This window comes from Manis javanica, chromosome X (assembly GCF_040802235.1).
Source record: "Manis javanica isolate MJ-LG chromosome X, MJ_LKY, whole genome shotgun sequence".
Taxonomy (NCBI): domain Eukaryota; kingdom Metazoa; phylum Chordata; class Mammalia; order Pholidota; family Manidae; genus Manis; species Manis javanica.
In genome coordinates, this window is record NC_133174.1 from 114,381,882 (window position 1) to 114,388,187 (window position 6,306).

The following is a 6,306-nucleotide window of genomic DNA, read 5'->3' on the forward strand; positions in this document are numbered from 1 at the left end:
CACCATCTGGCCCCTACATGTTCCATTCTTTAGGAGCACTGTCCTGAAAAGTTTCTGGGAAACTTACGTTCTCATCCTTTCCACACTGCTCAGCAAAGGTTAGTTAACACTTAACAAAAATGCAAGTAAAAGCAAAGCCAATAGTATAATGGAGAAAAACAAAATCAAGGTGGGTAATAGGGGGAGCCAGCTGCCAAGGCCCCTGCTTTGTGGGGGTCTTCCTCCAGCCTGAGCTTTGCTACACAGCTTGAGTAGCATGGCTCCCAGCACTCACCTTTCTTCAAGTGTTGTACTCTCTCTCTATCCTACTTCAGAGTAGTAGGGAGGGGCTACTGAGAGCTCTGATTTGGGCTTGCAAGTTCCCGTCACCTGGGTGACCCAGACGGAGCTGCAGCTATATGATCATGCTCCTTAGTAGCCTGCTTGCAAATCTCCTTTCTTTGCCTTTGGGAAGTTCTCAGAATATAATCTCACTCCAACCAGTGCTCTGTGACTCCGCCAGATCCTGGGGTGGTAGGGACTGAATTCTCACACCATGCAGATTCAAGTAGACACTCCAGGTGACACTGGCTTTAGAAGTTGGCAAGGGATTTGCCCGATGCCAAACAGCAGTTCAGTGAGCTTCCCTTTCTTTGCTCTGTTTCTTCTTCCTCTCTGCTCTATTCAAGTAAACCTGCCTTTGTCTACCTTGACTCTAGCCCATTATTCCCTTGGACTGCATTCACATAAAACTTTCATTATGCCTCACTACTGTGTCTCTGCCCTTCAATTCTTTGTTGCAGTGGGGACAAGAACCAAAGAGAACAAACTCATCACCCTGACATATTCACTATCATCTAATCCAGTAAAAGATAGCTCATTAGCTCTACATTTCTCCAATTTTTCAAGGACAAATCTAACTCCTCTGATTTTTTCCTTATTGTTCTCTCTTTTGCTCTTTCTTTTGTCTTTGAGCACATTTTTACTGGGATCCATGGGACAAGAAAAAATGCATTTTTTTACATAAAAACACACTATTTATGTCAAAAAATTTCCATTAACAGGCAAACTACAAACTAGGGAAATTATCTGCAAATACATGACTAACAATAACCTATTAATAATCCTTAAAAATTAGTAAGAAAAATACAAGCATTAAATGGCAAAAAACTTGCTTATGTATTTCACAAGATATAAATGAGTTCAAAATTAATAAAAACTTAAACATACCAGGTTTGCTATCACAGTGGCAGAAAGGAGAAGGTAGAACATAGCCAATATTGTTAAGTATGTAGAGTATTATGAAATACTTTAGGCAGAAGAACAGGTTGGCACAGGGAAGGCAGTAAGGCAGTATAACACAGAGAAGACAAGTGGTGATTCGACAGCATCTCTACACTGATGGACAGCGACTGCAATGGGGTATGTGGTGGGGACTTAACAATGGAGGAGTCTAGTAACCATACGTTGCTCATGTAATTGTACATTAATGATACCAAAATAATAAAAAATTAAAAAATTAAAAAAATAAAAGGACAGGTTGGTACAAACTTTTTGTTGGCAACATGGTTATAACCTTTAACCTTCCACATTTATTACTATAAGAAAAATTAAAGTGTATAAAGATTTAGTTAGACTATTGTGGCCAATAATAATAGGCTAAAGAAGTTATTGTAACTCCATTTAATGAAATACTATGCATAGTCTCATGGTGCTGAATTATTTGGCATGGAAAGATGTTCACCATTTAAACTCAAAAAAAGTATTAAATGGAGGGTGCAAGACAGAATATTCAGGATGAGCAAGTTGTGTAAAGATAAAATGTGTACTGAAAGTGTACTGAGAAAGTCTGAAAGGATATACAGAAAAGAGTGAAGAATATTTCCCTTTTTACTTATCTGCATTTCTACAGTGGGTATATGTTAGCTGCATATTTCGCTGGTTTGTTTTTAATAGCAGTTAATGGAACATGAGTTCAGCAGAAAAATCCTTATTTCAATATATCGTTGTTTGAAGTGAATTTTGTAAATAATCATTTCAGGTTTTTTAAATACAGCTGTTCAAAATCAAAGGTCATCACTTTAGAACAATTTTTGTTTAAGAATCAAATGGTTGTGCAAATGAAGGAAATAGGCATAAAATGACAGGAAAGCAAGTGACAATCATAACTACAATCTTTGTTCCACTGGCTATTATGGTATAATAAATAAAATGACAGTTAACCAAAAACACTTTTATTTTTGTCTTCAAAGAACAAACTGTTCTTTTTCTAAGATAATCATGAGTAACTTACAAAAACGGGCATTTACAATGCATTTTCAAAGCATTTCCTTTTAATGGGAAACTTAGCTTTACAGAATCCAAATACTAAAAGGTTGAAAGAAATTTCTATTTTCTTGTCATTATAAACAAACCATAATCTAGCATAAGAAACGGAAATCCATTCATACTTCAGGTCCTTCTCCTCCAGGAACAAGCATTGTTATATTATTTCCATTTAGCAAAAACTGATCTAATTTAGTAATCCTTCCTTCCTGTGTGATTTCAAACTCAGTGACATCCTCCAGTATCATATTGACAAAGTAATCAAATCCTAGAAGCATGCGAACAATTTCCTTATCACTCTTCACCACAATGTGAATTCTCGATCCTATACATTTGTCCGCGGTACTAGCTGCGACGGGTTTGTGGTGACGTTAGCCCAAAAAAATGCATTTTTAAGTCAAATTTATAAGCTATAATTAGGCTCAGGACCTGATTTTTTTTTTCTTAGTGAAAATATTGAAGTCATACTATAGTTTAGATTTACTCTTATGGGTAAAGTTGTTAAGATTGCATCTTATTAGGTCTTGTGCTTTTTTTTTGTCACATTCAAGAGAGAATAATTCAATTATTTAATCATTGTATCTTTTTGTTTAGTGGAGTAATGGAATCATTGCATTACTTCTGTTTTTACTATCCATTTCCTGGAGTTCTATTATTAATGATTTAATAGCAATGTTGAAAATAATGCCTTTTGTTCAGTACTTGTGAATGTCTTTGATATTATACTTTTGAACCAAACTAAAGAATATTCTAACATTTATTGTATTCCAAAAACAGGAAAACAGTCATAGAGAAATATTTAAAGAGTCTTACTTGCTCAAATTACCCTTGGATTGACTAGTGAATAATAATAAACATGTTCTTGACTCACTGGGTTTTAATTCACCATCAGAATTATCTCTACAGGATTGCATTTCTGCATCTATGGAGACTCTTCTTGCTTGTCATTCTTAATTGAGAGCAGCAGCCCAAGTCACACACCACTACAAAGACCATCAGTAAAAATGTCACATCAAAATGAATTAAAGTAAATGGATTTGCTAGCTATCAGTGTGTCTGTTAGGATATTACCAGTCTTGACTCTCACATATGTATGAACTGTTTATCGTGGTTGTTTTTCCTGCTGCAAAGTATGTACTAACAATTATAGCAATTGTCTACACAATGTAAAATCAGTTGGCATAAAGCTATAAAAAAATTATGTGATACCAGTGCAAGTACGAGCATACAAATTAATTGAATAAAATAGCAATTATAGAAGGACAAAGAGAAGATAATTATTTAGTATATGATAAATGGAGCATATCAAATTGGAATGAAAAAGAGCTACTATTCAATCAAGTATGTTAGAATACACATTTAGAAAATATCTATCATCTATGTATCTATATAATCTCAATAAACATATCTATATGTTTACTTCATATTTAATACTCAAATAGATTCCAAAGTGGTGAGTTAAAGCTAGAAGATAAATATCAAAGCAATTTTTCAGCTCTTTTAAAATATGTATTACAGCTGTAATGTAAATTGTACATTTGAACACAAATTGGGATAAACTAAAATGTCAAAAATAGGAGTCTAGTTAAACAAATAATGGTATATCAAATCAAATAATTTTTATGGAAGATAAATAGGCAAGCTACAGGCTCAAGAGTGAGTGCTAGGTCAGGTTCACCAAACCAGGGCTTAATGCCTAGCCTAATAACAGCTTCAGCCTCCCCCAGAAATGTAGTCTTAGTTAATCAGGAATGTTCTGGTCAGCAGCAATGAGGTAATATGTCACATGGGCCCTCTCCATCTCCCCTACCCAAAAAGATGAGATAATTTACATGATAAGACACCTTTTTCTTACCCCTAAGGGAGGATGACCTTGCCTGAAACAATCTTTTTTCTTTTACTAATAACTTCTTTCCTGAAGTTATTAGCAAAACTGTCTAAACAACATTCCATTTTGCATAACTCTTTGGAGCATTTCTCTACTTGCAGGTGGGATGCTGCCTGATTAATAAATCACTTAATAAAGCCAATTAGATCATCAAATTTACTCAGTTGAATTTTCTTTTTAGCAAGACATAAGAATGGCATCTCATTTTATTGACATGAAAAACATTATACTATAATATTGAGATAATTAACTGGAATATAAAACCACATGTAAGGTATGAAAAGGGTGGGGAGTCAAGGAGAGAGAAGGATTAGAGAAAATACACCATAAAACAATATTGATTATCCCTAGATGTTGGAATTAATAGGTTTTTCCTATTTAATTTCCTCTTTGTTTCTTTTTAAAGTTAGGATAAAAGACTGAGTTGGTATTTTATGTGTGTGTGTGTGTGTGTGTGCATAAAATATATGTGATAATTATATACAAATAATGCAATATGTAGTTATGGGTTGAGTTTATTCTCCTTGGTCCTTGTCCCTGCTGCAACACAAAATGGAAAGGCAGAGACACAATTGTGAAGCAGAGTGAAAGTTCTATTTGAATACTCTCCAAGGGAGGGGTGGGCCAGAGTCGAGGTAGACAAAAGCACTGAAAGTTTAGGTGGGAGACCTATATATTGCATTCTGGTTAGGAGGTGCCTCTGACTGACAAGGTGGGGTTATTTGTTTTATAGTTCCTTCTATATAGTCATACCTCTCAGTGAACATGTCTTTCCCCCATGCTGAGCTGTGATTTGGGCAGTTCTTAGTTCCCTTCAATTGTGCCCCTGTTGGGATCTGGTTGGGGAGGAAATTATCTACCTGCCAAGTCTTTTTCGTCTTCACATGGGACCCGCTTACTGGACAGTTTGGGACGCTTTTTCTTTGAACCTCCTCTGGTGGCCTTTCTCTTTGAACCTTATCTTCCCTTTTTTGGCTCTCATGTCTATCTTACCACTTAACAGTTATCTATATGATATTATATATTATTATAAATTATATATATATATACATATAATTTCTATAATCAGTTCTTTTTCACCTAAAATAATTATTTTTACTGATCTTTCTTTTTAGTGTGCCAGCATGATATAAATACAACCTGTTGAAAAGTGAAAATTGAAAAATCTAGTCAACTGTGTCTCTTGTCCACACATTTTATTTTCTGTGTGTAAGCTGAATTAACTGAAAGATTGGATGACTTACAGAAATAATAACATAATACACTGAATAGTAAATGAAAAATACATCTATTCAACTACAATCATCATAGTAATTTAGAACTACAAAAGTCTTTAGAAATCAGATAATATAATCCTATTTCCTGGAGATGAGGAAACAGAGCAATAAGTAATGTCTTTTCATTTAATGTGGATATTGAACATATATTTCTCAAAACACTGTATAGGAAAAATAGGAAACAACAACAAAAAAAGCCATACAACTTAAGAAGCAAAACAGTGAAACACAAGAATTATCAACCACAATCATCTGGTTATTCTTTCTATGACTGTGTAATTTCAGATTGAACTAAACTGTTCCTTTGGAGAAGAGGTAAAAATCAGACCTAGGGAGTTATTGTTTTCAAAAGGAAGGTCTGATCATCTCGTTTTTCTTAAGTCTACTTTAGTGGACCACAGTGATATGTTTGGTCTCCTGAAATCAGTTCAGAGCCAGTGTCCAGTAGCTCCTGAAAGACCTGATTATTTCCTTTTCCCTAATGAACAGTCTTCCTGGTGAAAGGCTCTAGGTCTCTTTCTGAAGAGTGGGATAAAGGTTAATAGGATGAATTTTCAGTAGTGTTTTGGGCTTCATCCTCAAGGGGAATAAGCCTGCCCTCATCTTCAGGGGCGTGCTAGGGCTTGAGTCTAGTTAAAGGTCTAGAAGCAAAGAGATGTAGTTGGGTGAATGCTATGGAAAATTTGCCTCAAGGGAAGTCTTTACAGTTCCCTTAGACAATGCAGGTTAATCTCTTCAGGCTGAGATGGAAAAACTGCTTTTACTTGCAAAGACTCTTCAGACTTAAGGGGTTCAGTATGCCCAGCTGTATCAAAGTCTTCCCACATGTCATTATTC

General features: G+C 35.1%; 1 pseudogene; it reads right to left on the bottom strand.

Annotated features, from left to right (window-relative positions):
* Positions 1–2,391: 2,391 nt before the first annotated feature.
* On the bottom strand, positions 2,392–2,683 carry LOC108401451 (U6 snRNA-associated Sm-like protein LSm5 pseudogene; annotated as a pseudogene).
* Between the last annotated feature and the right edge of the window lie 3,623 nt (positions 2,684–6,306).